The sequence below is a fragment of the Schistocerca cancellata genome, chromosome 4, assembly GCF_023864275.1.
Source record: "Schistocerca cancellata isolate TAMUIC-IGC-003103 chromosome 4, iqSchCanc2.1, whole genome shotgun sequence".
NCBI lineage: Eukaryota > Metazoa > Arthropoda > Insecta > Orthoptera > Acrididae > Schistocerca > Schistocerca cancellata.
This window is the reverse complement of record NC_064629.1, coordinates 25448352-25465364: the sequence shown is the minus strand read 5'-3', so window position 1 is coordinate 25465364 and position 17013 is coordinate 25448352.

Here is a 17013-nt window from a genome sequence, read left to right as displayed (position 1 = left end):
AGATTTCACACACATCTGATCATCATCATCATCATCATCTATACGAAGCCCTTCCTTCTAAAAGTGAACGGATGTTGTAACCAGTATGCAGACAGACTAAATCTGAAAGTCGAACTCCTCGGCTAACAGACTAGAGTTCTAAATACATGGTGCACAGGTCTTCATAAGCCCACTTTACATTTCATCAAAGGCATGTGAGTCTTCAATGCTTTAATAACTGATTTAAATTCCTGTCTAATGGTTGCCAGTGACATAATTGTCTTGCAACAGCACCTTTTGAAACTTTGGCATATTTGTGTTCACCATCAAAATTTTGGTTTAATTTAGCACTTACTGACAACACGTAGTTATTAAATATATTTCACAACTATATCGGATTAGTAACACTTATTTACCCCGAGAATAGATGCAATATCTTAAGAACCCGTCTACGTCTTTGCTCCTTCAATACTTCGATAGCATCTGAGCATATAGTTTCATTCCGAGAGCTACCTTTCCATTGTTTTAGTTTCCCTGCTGACACTCTTCAGCATTTTGCAGTATCGTCTGCAGTGAAATTTTGTAATTGTGATTTCTGTTCAAATACCGCGATACAATTACTGAACTTGCATTCGAAGATCATTATTACTGAAAAATCGGGTAGTGCATTGCACAAGTCTAGACCTGAATACTAGAAGACACGTTAGACGCTGCTTTCTTCGAACACGTTCGACTGCTGAACAACTGGATCAATGCTGCTGCAGTCTTAATGCTGTCGGGTCTGGCACGCTAGTGCTGTGCGCTCGCCCGCCACCGTTTGTAGTTGGGCTCCACAGCCAGAGAATCACCGTAATTTTTAATTTGTTACGTAGTTCGACCATTCACAAGTGCAACCGTACCTGGAAGTTCCTAACTGATTTGACTCCATATTTACGTATCTATATGGAAGCAAAGGAACAGCAATATATAGGGATTGGACAAAAATATGCAAATATCAGAAACACAGCACATTACGACGCCTAATACGGTGTAGGAAAGTGCTTCCAGTCATCCAGGAATGGATAAATACAGGTCCTGTATGGTTTTGGAGGGACTTTTATAGCATTCTTCCTGCAAAATAATGGTTCAAATGGCTCTGAGCACTATGGGACTTAACATCTATGCTCATCAGTCCCCTAGAACTTAGAACTACTTAGACCTAACTAACCTAAGGACAGCACACAGCTCCCAGTCATCACGAGGCAGAGAAAATCCCTGAACCCGCCGGGAATCGAACCCGGGACCCCGGGCGCGGGATGCAAAATAATGGCAAGTTCAGATAACGATTATGGAGGTGGATAGCGATCTGGGACCCTTCTCTCCAACTTAGACCACAAAGCCTCAACGATAGTTAGATTTGCTGACTGTGCCGCCAGGGGAGATGCGGCAATCCTTCCTCGTGCTCACGAAACTAGGAGAATGTGTGAGCAGGGGCCCTGTCGCATTGGAACACAGCGTCACCAGTACTCTACCATGGGATAGGCTCGATCAGCAGAAATGGTCACATAATCCTTGGCAATAATGCGGCTCGCAGAGTAACCGTGGGTCTCGTGGAATACCACGATATGGTAGTCAAAATAATCACCGAACTCCCATCAAGTTTCAATCTTAGGACGGAAACTCGGCCAGAAGTTGGAAAACAATGTGAAACAAGAGTCATATGACCAAATGACTTTCTTCCATGCGCCGTAGTCTATGTTTTATTGTTTCAGCACCACGTTTTCCTGTTACCGGCATTTGGATCATTGGTTTTAGAATTTCAGTTCGCCCTGCAATTCGCGGGTTAATGCAGCTCTCTTCGTGTTGTTTTGGTGCCGACAGGGTTCGCGAGTACGACAATCAATTCTGCAGTGACTTTTGCAGCTGTCGTCCTCTTATTTTTCGCCACAATCCTCTTCAGTGAACGTCTGTCGCAATCACTCGACACATACTTTCGTCCGCATTACGACTTAGCGGATGATGTTTTTCCGCTTTCCCTGTATACGGCATAAATCTTCGATACGGTGCCTCTTGAAACACCAAACACTTCCGCTCTTTTGGCTACGAAAGCACCACCATAAGGTACCCAGCAATGTGTCCAAGTTCGAATTCACTTAGTTCTGAATAATGCACACATAACTACACAGAAAACTGTTCTGATCACGACTGACAGTTACAACGTACTGAGATCAATGCACAGATGCCGTTCAGACCCAAATACGACGGTTCAATCCCGCGTCCGGCCATCCTGATTTAAGTTTTCCGTGATTTCCCTAAATCGCTCCAGGTAAATGCCGGGATGGTTCCTTTGAAAGGGCACGGCCGACCTCCTTCCCCGTCCATCCCTAAACCGATGAGAACGATGACCTCGCAGTTTGGTCTCTTCCTCCTAAACAACCCAACCCCCAAATACGAGAGTGCAATCTGCAGATTCGACTAGCATCTGCAAACATGAATTTCTCGCGGTGTTTCCTTACTTTTTCCAATGCTTCTACATGTCGGAGCTTGTGGCCGAGAACAGGTTGCACAACAGTCTTGTACACGGCGTCCTTTGCAGATGTACAGCATTTTCTCTGAAGTCTCACAGTACACGATCTATTTTCCCCACCCACAATGGATTTTATATGATCTTACTACCTCGTATTACTTCCTAATGCCATCTAGAGAAATGTAATCGATGTGAGTGAATCCACTGATAAATCGCCAATGCTATGAATTCCTTATCACTTAAATCTACCTAAGATTTTACGAAGTCCGCTACAGCTACTGAAAAATGTAATTACACTTTACCATCTAGATCAGAAAAAATCCGTCTTTTGCAGTTAATGCTTTATTTGTGTGCAGCAATCATATTTGGCCTGTGGATGCTAGGCATCTAGAGTGATATTCATTTTTATGTCCTTTACATGTATGCACACGTGTTTTTCTCTATGTTCTAGGTGCACGTAATGCAGGTTTCCAATTGATAAGTCACATTTAAACATTTCATTGCCCACAATCTATATTATAGCACACCGCACATGGCATTTCAGCACTAAACCAAGTCAGCGAGACTACGAAAATGACTCTCACCGAAGATACCTAGTATGAATAGGTGAAACATAATTGCTACAAGCAAATAAAACATTCAGTTGCAAAAGACTGAATTTCTCTTACCTAGAAGTAGCAAATAATGAAAAAGTCTGTAAATACTAACAATATAATTGCTAATATTCTTAATATGAAACTGCGGTCTGCCTGAAAGTTGCTACCCTATTAGTCCATGTTTGCAAGGGTTACAGCTGTGAAAGGGCTGTGCTGGTAGTTGTCGCCCATACGGCTTGTATATTTTACTGCCTGACAGAAAGAGTGAAACACCTGGAAGGGGGGGCTGGGGGAAGGGGAGGGCAGGGTGAGGGGGCGAAAAGCAAATAAACCTCGTGGCTTGGGAAGGTTATTTCATCAGTGATTACGAAATCGAATCAAATTTACGAAGAACTTGGCAGTATCAGCTCACTTACCAGTATGACATAGCACTCCGTCTAGTCGGGACGCATGCACTGATTTGCTTGGGACAGGTGTCATAAGGCCGCTGTGTCCTCTCGTGAAACAAGCCCTGTTTGTAGATATCCTGGAAACTGGCACTGCGACGGAGTTGACGTTCGGACTGGTCACATATATTTTCTGTCGAGACGGATCTACCGATCTTGCTGGCCACAGGAGTAATTCACGCCGACAGTTCGTAGAGACACGTGTCGTGTATGGACGATCATTGTCCTGTTGAAAAATGGTACCACGATATGATCACATGAGAGATAAGACATGAGGTCGCAAGATGTCAGTTATGTGCCACTGTGCCGCCACAGTTCCCTCAATTTCTACCGTCCATTACGCCAGGAGCAACACAGCTGTGTCTCTGCAAGACGTTGGAAGAATAGGACCTCACCCCAGTTCGCCGTCACTCGCATGACGGTCATCTGGGATAAAGCAGAACCTAGATTCAGCGCTGAATTCATTGCGAAGCCATTCACCAGCAGTCCACGGTTCCTGATCGTGGCACCATTCCAAAGGTAGCAGTTTGCATTTGGTGCTAACGGCAGTCCGCAGCTCGTGGTCGTGCGGTAGCGTTCTCGCTTCCCACGCCCGGGTTCCCGGGTTCGATTCCCGGCGGGGTCAGGGATTTTCTCTGCCTCGTGATGGCTGGGTGTTGTGTGACGTCCTTAGGTTAGTTAGGTTAAGTAGTTCTAAGTTCTAGGGGACTGATGACCATAGATGTTAAGTCCCATAGTGCTCAGAGCCATTTTTTGCTAACGGCACACTAGAAATGGAACGGTAATTCCCAAGTAGGTGTGCTGCTAGTCTGTAACCAATGGTGCTGAATGACACAGAATGTTGCAGGAATCCATTTTTCGTTCTCGGATGGCGGGCGCAGATGTGAAGACTTGAACGATGTGCTCGGTGCACAGTCCGGCGATCATCCCTTGTGGTGATCGGGCGTGGTCGACCAGAACCTTGACAAGTATGCTTGCCCTCTCATTCCCATGTAGATCAACATCAGACCACTGTCACATCCGAACGCTCCACAAATCTGAATAATACACGATTCGACCACCTGACCAAATGAAGACCCGCAATGAGGCCCCTTTCCCACTCAGGAGTGGTTACTCTTTCTCTCTCATACGACATTAGTGCCCTCTTGTGGCTGTTATATTTGTCACAGAAATTGAAACTCTAATAATTTACATATCCATCATTGGTGTGTATGTGAACGGAGTCGCATTTATCGCCAATCATTTCTTCTGGGTGAAATTATTTTCTTTGTTAGTTGTACGCAGGGTGCTACAAAACTATACCGACAAACTAAAGTAAATGGTTTAAAGCTAATTTGCTGTTTATAAGCTTTGAAAAGACCCACAATATGCAGTTCAGAACCCCTAAGAGATTTCTTTCCAGGATGTGTATAAAATATGAAGACATGCAGATCGAAGGGGTTGACAGTGTTAAATTCCTGGGATTACAAGTCGATAATAAATTTAGTTAGGAGGGGCGTACCACATCATTCTGCATGTTTTCCACACTATTCTGGGTGTTAGTCATGATCATTATTTAAACATTGTTTTGAAAATTGATCTAGGTTTACCTAATTTCCTCCCCTCTTCTCTTACACATTTAGTGCACTTTTTTAATATCACCTCCATATCATTGATACTATTCAGTATGCTACTGTTATTACTCTTTTTTTAAATAATATCTACTAAGCTGATACTTATTTATACACTTTTTACAAATCAATCTAGGTTTATCTAACTTTATCCCATATTCAGTAATGTATTTCAATACACAACATTTAGTACATTTCTTTACTGTCTGCTCTATGTTGTCTGTTTAGTACATATAAAAAATATAAACTGTTGTCCATTTTTGTTGTCCGCGTTTTTCATCAATCTCGATTTACTTCCATTTTGCATTCATTTACATTCTTTCACCTATGTTGTCCATTTTTTGTTGTCCTCCCAGTCCTCATGTACTTCCATTTTTCATTGATTTACCTTCTTTCACATATGCTGTCTATTTTTTGTTGTCCTTTCAGCCTCCATTTACTTCCATTCAGTTACTTTCTTTCTCATACGTTGTCCATTTTTTTGTTGTCCTTTCAATCTGCATTTATTTCCATTCATTTCCTATCTTTCACATATGGTATCCACATCTTTGTTGTCCTTTCAATCTCCATTTACTTCCATTCATTAACTTTCTTTCACACATGTTGTCTATTTTTTGTTGTTCTTTCAGTCTCCATTGTCTTCCATTTTTAATTAATTTATTTTCATTCATTTACTTTCTTTTTCATATGTTGTTCATTTTTTGTTGTCTGCATTTTTCATCAATCTCCACTTACTTCCATTTTATCATTTACTTTCTGTCAAAAATTAAAATGTTTCAGTTTTTCAAAACTTAAATTTTTTCTACATAAATGAAATCAAAACAGAATGAACATGAATGGCAGCATTGAAAATCTACTAACTGAACTTAACAATTATAGTAACGGTTGTGTAGAAATATTAACTAAATTATCAGAACTGAAAAAAAGAAATCTTACAATGTTTCAATAGCTGAAATTATGTCAACTAAATATGGTGAAAAAGTCTTATTACTTTTAGATAATGAATTTAAAATTACTCTTCCAGATTGATATACTAAAAGCTTTACAAATGACGATGATAAATTAGATAAAATTATTGGATTACATTTTATCTATCGAGGTAAAAAACAAAATAAAGATGGTCTGATTCATGTTATTGAATCTGAATGAACTTTAGACTTTTTATTTTAATTTTTGAGTATTAAACTTTAAATGAATAATTTACTTTTAATTAAATGAAAATTTCGTTTTGTGGGTATAGATAAATTTTTGGTGCCAATAATCCACAGTCTTATTTCGAAGATCCTATGTCTACTGCAATCGCAATTGACAATGTCATTGAGTCACTGTAGGAACACGTATGGGTCGTCAGTTGTGGAGCCCCCATGTTCAACAACGTTTACTGTGAAACACTTGTGCCTCGCGCGGGGTTTTACTCAGTCGTCGGATATGCCACAGATCACCGCATAATTCTGCTTTACAGAGCGGCGTCCGATCTCCACGTTTTGTGATGTGGCATGGACGTCAAACACCTTGTCGCCAATTCTTGGTTTCGCAGTCCTTCAACCACTTTCCATTGATTCTCACGACAGTAACACGCGAACAGCCGACCAGCTTCGCCAGATGCGAAATTTTCGTTCCCACGTGTCGGGCCGTAAGAATCTTCTATTTGTCAAAATAGGTTATGTCAGTGGATTTCCGCAGTTGTGGCTCATATCGTCGCTGGAATGATTCCCTACTTGACAATGCGACAGAAATTCACGGAGTTGTGCCTAATTCTGGAGTTCGCAGCATGTATATATTTTTCCTCCTATTCTTTGTCGATTTTTTGTGCGTGTCTTCTTGTTATCCAGTTTGTCTCGAGTCATTAAAATCTGCCTATGCAGCTAGCTGCTGTGCTCATCATAGTATATGGGTGCAAAGCTGAATTTTTCGCCCTATGCCTGCATTTCCGAGGTGTACGATCGCCACGTTTTTTCGTAGAAGATGCGTGTAGTCGCACTAAAACGGTCCCTTACACATAGGACGTTAGCCATTTCATGAAGCTGAGCTGCCGGAAAGGTCCTTAGTAGGTACAGAACCAACTGTAGTGTGTGTTTCTGCACTCTTCGTAGCGTCTGTATGTGCGTTTTGGGGACTTGACGGAAGCATATTCAAGTAATGGGTGCAACTTGCTGAGCCGACAGTTGGCTTTGTTCCTGACGTTGCAGACATGCTGGCGTTACCTTAGACGGCAGTTTAGCATGACACGGAGATACCCCACTGTATCACTCCGTGAAACAGGGCTGCCTGCAATGGTGACGTGTAGCCGTGCTGCAGAGATAGCGCGGCGAATTTACCAACAACTGTGTATTGGTAGCATTCAGTTTGAGGAGCCACTTGGCGCATATGTGCAAGTTGCCGGAGGCTAGTTGCATTCGCCTATGGAGAGTGTTGCGGCTGGATAGGGAAGGTTATAAGCTTATACGTCCAAAACTCTAAGCAGAGCGCATATTTTTGCGAACATTCGGTATAGCCAGTGTCTATGCATGCTTCCACGCTAACGGATAGTGACTGGTCTGGAAAATCCCAATAGATGTTTTGGCCAAATGTGCGGTGACGTCCGGTGGCATCTGCTTCAGTAGGGCATTATTGTCTTCGTCGGGACCTCCATCCTACCTCGTGATGAGGATGTGGAGTACCGACGTGACCTCTGCAGCTGACGTTTCTTTTACGTCATCCTCTTCATCTCTTACTGCGAGGCTGCGTGGAAACCGCTCAGCTGCTAGTGCGATATGCGCTGCATTCACGCGATCGTCCTCTGGTGTGAAATTTGCGGAAAAAGGGGTCAGACTGAGCGTTTGTTTTCTAATTTGTTTCACTGTTTATGCTGTTACCGTCTTGGGACGAAGGTTTTCGCTGAGTGTATCAAGGAAGTGCTCGGTTGTCCTCCAGGCAGGACAATCATTAACCTGGAGCGTAGGGGCCTTACTGACCTATTCCCGGTTCCGATGTGCTTCTATTGGCCAGCGCAGACGAATGAGCAACGGTTTCCACGTAAGTTTCTATTCTCGATATATTCTTTTCTTCTTTGTTACGAATGCAAGAATATTGGTGGTAGCTGTCGTGATTTGTCCACGAAGTGCCCTTGCTTCCGTAGCAGCGGCTAGTGCTGCCTCAGCGAACTGAAGCGGCGTCGCGTCGATTCCGGTTTCCGCAGGTGGAGAAACTGTGGGAAGCATTTCAGTGATTTTCGCCCAGTAGTGGCCCCAGTTGATGCCTCAAAATGGTTTAAATGGCTCTGAGCACTATGGGACTTAACTTCTGAGGTCATCAGTCCCCTAGAACTTAGAACTACTTAAACCTAACTAACCTAAGGACATCACACACATCCATGCCCGAGGCAGGATTCGAACCTGCGACCGTAGCGGTCGCGCGGCTCCAGACTGTAGCGCCAAGAACCGCTCGGCCAACACGGCCGGCGTTGATGCCTCTCAGTGACATTTCGCGTCAGGGCAATGGCAAGACGTGTGCATTAGTGTCAACAATGACTGGGAGATGGTCTCAAGATAACGCGTTGTATGTTGAGGCGTAAATTTGTTGTGGTATGCCTCGAATGATGGCGACATCGATGACATCAGATTGTCCTTTGTTCTTACGGAATATGGAGGGTCGTATGGCCCCATTACTAAAGCTACGTGTCGTACTGCAACTCACAGTAGATCTCGTCCGATGATATTTGTAAGTCGTGAGAGTGATGTGACGAGCTTGGTGTTTAGGTCACCCGAGATGAAAATTCTGCCATGTAACTTCAATAAGGCGATACACGTAATCCATCCATTAGAAGTATGGACGACGATGCCAAGGGCCTCCAGTGTTGCCAGTTGCAGGAACTGAACTGGGTAGTGGCGGATGCTGTTTCGCATTCATACGTCTGTAACGCTACCTGCCGTTGGTTTATCCGTGTGGAAACAGGAATAATTTGGCGCACGAACATGTAATCCAGGCTTCAGATGCGCTTTACACACCAGACAAATGTCAGTAACTTAGTTAGAGAAATTGGCGAAGTCCACCAGCTCGAAGTCCACCAGTTGACGACCGTGGTACATTGTAGTTACGCAGACGCTGCAGCTGGCTCAGGAGATATCGTCGGTGCTCAGTCCAGCAGTACCTCACGTCGATACGGATTGATACTCTTTATGACGAACCTAAGCTACGACATTGGTACCAAACATTGCACAAAACCCAACAACGAACCATCACATTGCCCTTGCATGATCTGATGCAGCAAACTAGAAAACCCGCTACTGCTCTTACAACCCGTCCAGAATGTGGCAGAAATTTTTCTCCCTTGGCTCTTGCCTTGCCACTTTTTCCCCCCTGCCCTTTAAGTCCGCTACCCTTCAGTCGCTTTCGTGCACTTTCTATCATCTCGATAGGAGAGTGTTAGTGGGTAATTTCACCCACACCCAACATCACAGGCCCGCATCCTGTGAACTCCTACACTAAAAATAGCAAACGTAGAGGTGGCAGTAGAACTTTTGTGATGGCCACCATGCCGGTGCAGCCGTTGAGGGCTCCATCTTTCTCTCTCTCTCTCTGTCTCTCTGTCTCTCTCTCTCTCTCTCTCTCTCTCTCTTTTTTTTTTTTTTTTTAAAGGAGAAGGCGAGCTTCGTACGTGCACGGTAGTATTCGAATCTCTTACTTTATTTCGCATTACAGTTTCAGGTGGTGGAGGTCTTTCGCTTATACAGGATGTTTCACAATTCATGTTATACTCTCCTAGAGGTTGTAGAGGGGACTTAGTAGATCAAGTTTTACATACACTGGTGTCCAAAATTAAAGCAACAAATGGAAATTTTGCAAGGTAGCGTTTATTTTGCCATAAAACAGTATAAACAGGTGATAGTACAGTAGAAACAATGTAAAAAACACAGAACGTAATCAGCTGCAACATGCATAACGGTAGAAAAAAAAATGTTTTTGGTTTTTTTTCATCTTAACGGATTTGCACAAACTTTCCGATAACTGGTTAATGTGCTCCGTATGGGGTGTGGCCACCTCTGGCACCAATACAGACCTGATAACGAGGGGGCATGCTGTGAATGATGCCATCAATATTATGCTGAGGCAAAAGTGCCCATTCTTCCTGCAGAGCTGCTCACAAGACTTGGAGAGTGTTTGGTGGATGCTGGCGTGATATGTAACCCGTCTCCCTACTGCATGCCAGACATGCTCCATGGGAATCAAACCGGGATGGCGAATAGGCCACGCCATGCCTGCCATATCTTCCGTTTCCAAAAAAACGTCAACCATCGGTGCTGTATGAGTTTGACCATTATCGTCCATCAATACGGAGTCTGGGCCCACAGGACCTCGCAACAAACGCACATGAGATCCCAAGATCTCCTGACAGTACCTGACAACAGTTAAATTTTGCTATTTCAACCGTACAATTTCATGAAGAAGTGTTCGAGTGGTCAACATAATCCATGTCCACACTATTAGGGATCCTCCTCGATATCGGTCCCTTTTCACAATCTTTGGGTCCCGAAATCGCGTTCTACGTGCACTCCAGATGCGAATCCGTCGAGAATCACTCTCCACCGCAAATCGGGACTCATCTGTGAAAAGAACATTGGCCCACCGTTCGACCGTCCAAGTGGCATGTTGACGGCTACACTCTAGACGTTCCCTTCTGTGAAGACACGCCAAAGGTAAAAAGACAGAAGGTCTCCAACAATGAAGGCCATTCTGCTGGAGACTTCTATACACTGTTTGCCTCGATACAACACGTCCACTGGAAGTTAGATGCCAGTTGCAGGTCAGTGCTAAGGTGGTACCACCGCGCTCTTACAGCCAAATAACGGTCCATTCTGTTTTGGTTGGCAGGAGAGCCAACACCGTGTTACTAGAGGAAGCCGAAAGGCACGCGTGTTACCTCACGCAGGCTGGCGTGAGGTCTGGAACAGGACAAGGAAATTAGAATTTAGGAAAAACGGACGTAGCTGGTGGAATACTTAACTTTAATCCATTAATGGTGAACGTCGCTCTTGACGGTACATGATTCAGTATCAATAGTAGCTGGTAATGGCGCCTTGCTAGGTCGTAGCAAATGACGTAGCTGAAGACTATGCTAACTATCGTCTCGGCAAATGAGAGCGTATTTTGTCAGTGAACCATCGCTAGCAAAGTCGGTTGAACAACTGGGGCGAGTGCTAGGAAGTCTCTGTAGACCTGCCGTGTGGCGGCGCTCGGTCTGCAATCACTGATAGTGGCGACACGCGGGTCCGACGTATACTAACAGACAGCGGCTGATTTAAAGGCTACCACCTAGCAAGTGTGGTGTCTGGCGGTGACACCACACATTCTTTCTGATGTCATACCTGATCGGCACTGTCCTGGTCTCCGGGATACGGATTCGGTCTCTATAAACTGTCGCCTTATCCGAGAACCAACATAACGACTCACATTAAGCCATCGGGACACATTAGTTTGCTACTGTCCTGCTTCCCTTCTTCCCATGGACCTCCACAGCAGAGAGTCTGCAAACGTCTTCTCTACCATACTGCACCGTATGTGACTGTGTACACAGCCATTGTAGATGTGGGACCACCCTCCAAACACTACCTGAACCGACAGCTGCCTTGCCGTCACTGCTGGCGCGGTTGTCAGTTGATCGGAATGCCATCTTTTGTGCAGAACACGATCGTAACGACATCTGTAGACATTTTGTATGATTATATCGTGAATTAGACATAGGACGCGGAATTAGCATTTTGTTGCTTTAGTTTTGGACACTAGTGTAGAAACCCACGTCCAGGAACATCATACAACGACGCTATAGACCGTCAAAGTTATAGGCGACAGCGTCTGGAAACCTGTGTATATACAGGGTGATTTCGTGATGATGTTGCAAACTGCCTAGGATGAAGGAGACTGATAAATGTACCAATTTGAGGTAAGAGTCGCTGTACCGGAAGCTATAAGCGAAAACCGTTATGATACTTCTGACAGCGGAATACGCGCACTAGTACATTGTTGCTAAGACTGTTTGGTAGGAAACTTTCAAAGGTGATAGTACGGACCAAAGCAATGAAACGGCGTCCAGTAAACATGTGCTCCAAAATGCATACCTGAGGAGCCATGAGCACTTGTCCATCTTCGCTACTGTCAAACACATCTCTTGTATTGAACAAGTGCTCATAGCTCTTAAGGTATGCATTTTAGAGCCCATGTTTACTGGACATTTTCCCTTGTTTAGGTCCATACTACTACCACATCTGAAAGTTTCTTACGCCACAATCTTAGCAACAACAGTACCAGTACATGCATTCCACTGTCAGAGAGCCGCGCGGTCTGGGGCACCTTGCCTCGGTTCGCGCGGCTCCCTCCGTCGGAGGTTCGAGTCCTCCCTCGGGCATGGGTGTGTGTCTTGTCGTTAGTTTAAGTTAGATTAAGTAGTGTGTAAGCCTAGGGAACGATGACCTCAGCAGTTTGGTCCCATAGGAACTTATCACCACCACCACTGTCAGAGGTATCAGAACGGTTTTCGCTTATAACTTTCAACTCGATCGTATCCGGTACAAGGAATTGAACCTTACATTGATACATTTAACCTTCTCCATCATCCTTGAAAGTTTGAAACATCACGGAATCACTCTATAACTTCGGCCCTCTGTAGCGTCAGCCGGCCGCTGTGACCTAGCGGTTATAAGCGCTTCAGTCCGGAACCGCGCTGCTGCTACGGTCGCTGGTTCGAATCCTGCATCGGGCATGGATGTGTGTAATGTCCTTAGGTTAGTTAGGTTTAAGTAGTTCTAAGTCTAGGGGACTGATGACCTCAGATGTTAGCCATTTGAACAATTTTTTTGTAGCGTCATTGAACGACACCTCTGGACATGTATTCCTATGTAAAACTTAATCTAATAAGTCCCGTCTATAGCCTCTGGAAGTGTGAAACATGTATTGTGTAATAACCTGTACAATTTCCTTACCGCATCATGGACCCGCAACAACACCAGACGGCAGCCTGTCTCTCTGGAGAATGGTCAAATGCTTGACTCATCAGTATGTGTGTGTGTGTGTGTGTGTGTGTGTGTGTGTGTACACGTGGTCCACTCACAGTCATGCGACCACTGCCTATGTTCGACATCAACTGAAACGTCCCCTTAGAACAATTTATACACGACTGTGCTTAAACTGACACAATATTTTTTAGCGCAACGCAATCTGACTTTCAGAAATCCCTACAAAGGAATGGCCCTTACTAACATTAACCTATACCTTTCACAAATCACTTACCTCACCAAAAATCTTCGTTCCTCGAACTACTGCAATACAGCGAGCGCCACTACTGCCAGCTAAATAAAAGATTCAAACTACGGAAGGCACTAAATACTGATAGGCATAGTTAGCAAATGAAAGATTTTAATAGAGAACAAACAATGTATTTACCTTAATAGTGTTGAAAAATCATAATATACATAGCAGTTCATGACATCCAGTATTGGAAATTTCAAAACTCCGCCATCTCTCTCCCCACATCCACCACTGCTGGCGCCTCACCTCCAACTGCCCAACGCTATGCGCTGTTAACATCCAGCTGCCGCTGCGCAACACTACAATGGCAGACAACAATGCAAACTAGCACACAGAGCGCTACGTAACGTTGCCAATAAGAAAACATAAACAGCCTACTTACACAACGTGCAATAACCACTCACAGACGGCAAGTGGCAACTCTAGCATTGGACATTGGAGGGTATACAAAGCGTGTGGGGGAGATGCGGTAAACAATGTAGTCGTTCTCGTATTGCGGAAACAAAGCGATTGATTTGACGTCGCAAAGGGAATGATCGTTGGCTTTTGGCCCAAGGGTGGAAGCATTCCCGAACCGGCTAAGTATGGCTCTGAGCACTATAGGACTTGACTTCAGAGGTCATCAGTCCCCTAGAACATAGAACTACTTAAACCTAACTAACCTAAGGACATCACCCACATCCATGCCCGAGGCAGGATTCGAACCTGCGACCGCGGCGGTCGCGCGGTTCTAGACTGTAGCGCCTAGAACCGCTCGGCCACTCCTGCCGGCGGCTAAGTATGGAAACAGTTCGCGTACCGCTGTCAAGTATACGGTGCATGACCAAATGGCGCTATTATGCAAAATGGCCATCGATTCAATTGTGTTGCCCCACTGGCCATAGAGGAGAGGGCTGAACGCCGGCCTCGGTGGTCTCGCGGTTCTAGGCGCGCAGTCCGGAACCGCGCGACTGCTACGGTTGCAGGTTCGAATCCTGCCTCGGGCATGGATGTCTGTGATGTCCTTAGGTTAGTTAGGTTTAAGTAGTTCTATGTTCTAGGGGACTGATGACCACAGCTGTTAAGTCCCATAGTGCTCAGAGCCATTTGAACCATTTTTTGAGAGGGCTGAACGACGGTTACGGATATGCGTACGGGCGAATAGACGTGCAACTGTTGACCAACTGACCGCTCAGATGAACCGAGGGCTATGAACAGTGTCCGCTCAACGACTGTTCAGCGAACGTTGCTGCGTATGGGCTTCCACAGCAGGCGCCTGATTCGTGCCCCCGCGCTCACTGCTGCTCATCGGCGACGGACGCTGGAATTTTCACTCCAGTTGCGCAACTGGATGTCTACTGAGTGGCAACAGGTGGCCTTTACAAATGAATCACGTTTTATGGTCCACTGAACTGAAAGCAAACACCCTGCAACAACCATCGGAAGGGTCCAGGCTGGAGACGAGAGCGTTATGGTCTGGGCAATGTTCTCGTGGCATTCCCTGGGTGACCTCGTCATTCTGGAAGGCGTGTATCAATACAAATATGTAGCTATACTTGGCGGCCATGCCCAATCTTACATGCAATTTTTTTCCCCTCGGCACGATGGAATCTACCAGCAGGACAATGCAACGTCTCACACAGATCGCAGTGCACGTGCGTGGTTCGAAGAGCACCAGTATGAGCTTTTTGTACCCCCTGACCACCAAACTCTCCAGATTTAAGCCCAGTCGACAATGTGTGGGACCACTTCGATCGTTCTGTTCGCAATGGAATCGGCATGGCTCCTGATTCCTGCCAGTACTTTCCAGAAGCTCAGATTCTCTTGCTTCGTCTCGCAGCGGTCCGTCCTACAAAATGTAGTTATTCAGACTTTTGGGCATGTGCCATAATCTAACTAGGTGATCAGAAATAACCTTAAAAGCTTCTAAGGGTGCTGCAGGGTACTTAGCGCTGAGAAATAACTGGCAAAAAAAAAAAGATCGGTACGTTGCGACAGACGCAGACCATCTGTAAATGAAACAGGCATAACTGGACACGAAATCAACGGATAGTCCTTTACTGTAATGATTCGCAGAGACAGAAGATAATCGTAAATGAAACCGCTCATGAATGTTGTAGTGGGATGAAAGAGGGGGAAGGGATGCCTGGATATGCGGGGAACGGAAGATAACTCTGATTTCAAGCACCGCCTGAATCATGCTACTCTTAACATGCAGAAACCTTGTATTCCTCCAGCAAATAGCTACTCAAAAAACAGAGGGGTCTGCACATTCCGAGATAAAAGCTACTAACGACACCTGCCAATGTGGTAGGGCACGTGTTCGTCTTTCAGGACAAAATTACGTTCCCACACTGCACAAAATAATTCGCGTAGCATCATTACTTGTCCTCACGTGAACGCTGATGGCAAAGAACTCATATGGTTGGTCAGGCATAGATTACAGTGCTTCACACGCAACACACAGACCAACGAAAGACTGCACACCAATCGTAAATAAATCAAAACAAGACGTAGGTTTTATCAGAAGTAACATGATATGCGATCATTTAAGGAAACGCGTTATGGGGTTATCCAAATAAGAGACCACTGCTGATTACATGTGGTCGTCTAAATAACTGACAAAGAGCTTGTCCGCACCCATAAGAATTAACTAAATCTGTTCCCCAAAAAATTGAAATAACGCACCCGAACATTACTGAAAGTAACTTACGTACCAATGGACCGCCCTAACTGAAATAAGCAAATCTTAAACTACACTCCTGGAAATGGAAAAAAGAACACATTGACACCGGTGTGTCAGACCCACCATACTTGCTCCGGACGCTGCGAGAGGGCTGTACAAGCAATGATCACACGCACGGCACAGCGGACACACCAGGAACCGCGGTGTTGGCCGTCGAATGGCGCTAGCTGCGCAGCATTTGTGCACCGCCGCCGTCAGTGTCAGCCAGTTTGCCGTGGCATACGGAGCTCCATCGCAGTCTTTAACACTGGTAGCATGCCGCGACAGCATGGACGTGAACCGTATGTGCAGTTGACGGACTTTGAGCAAGGGCGTATAGTGGGCATGCGGGAGGCCGGGTGGACGTACCGCCGAATTGCTCAACACGTGGGGCGTGAGGTCTCCACAGTGCATCGATGTTGTCGCCAGTGGTCGGCGGAAGGTGCACGTGCCCGTCGACCTGGGACCGGACCGCAGCGACGCACGGATGCACGCCAAGACCGTAGGATCCTACGCAGTGCCGTAGGGGACCGCACCGCCACTTCCCAGCAAATTAGGGACACTGTTGCTCCTGGGGTATCGGCGAGGACCATTCGCAACCGTCTCCATGAAGCTGGGCTACGGTCCCGCACACCGTTAGGCCGTCTTCCGCTCACGCCCCAACATCGTGCAGCCCGCCTCCAGTGGTGTCGCGACAGGCGTGAATGGAGGGACGAATGGAGACGTGTCGTCTTCAGCGATGAGAGTCGCTTCTGCCTTGGTGCCAATGATGATCGTATGCGTGTTTGGCGCCGTGCAGGTGAGCGCCACAATCAGGACTGCATACGACCGAGGCACACAGGGCCAACACCCGGCATCATGGTGTGGGGAGAGATCTCCTACACTGGCCGTA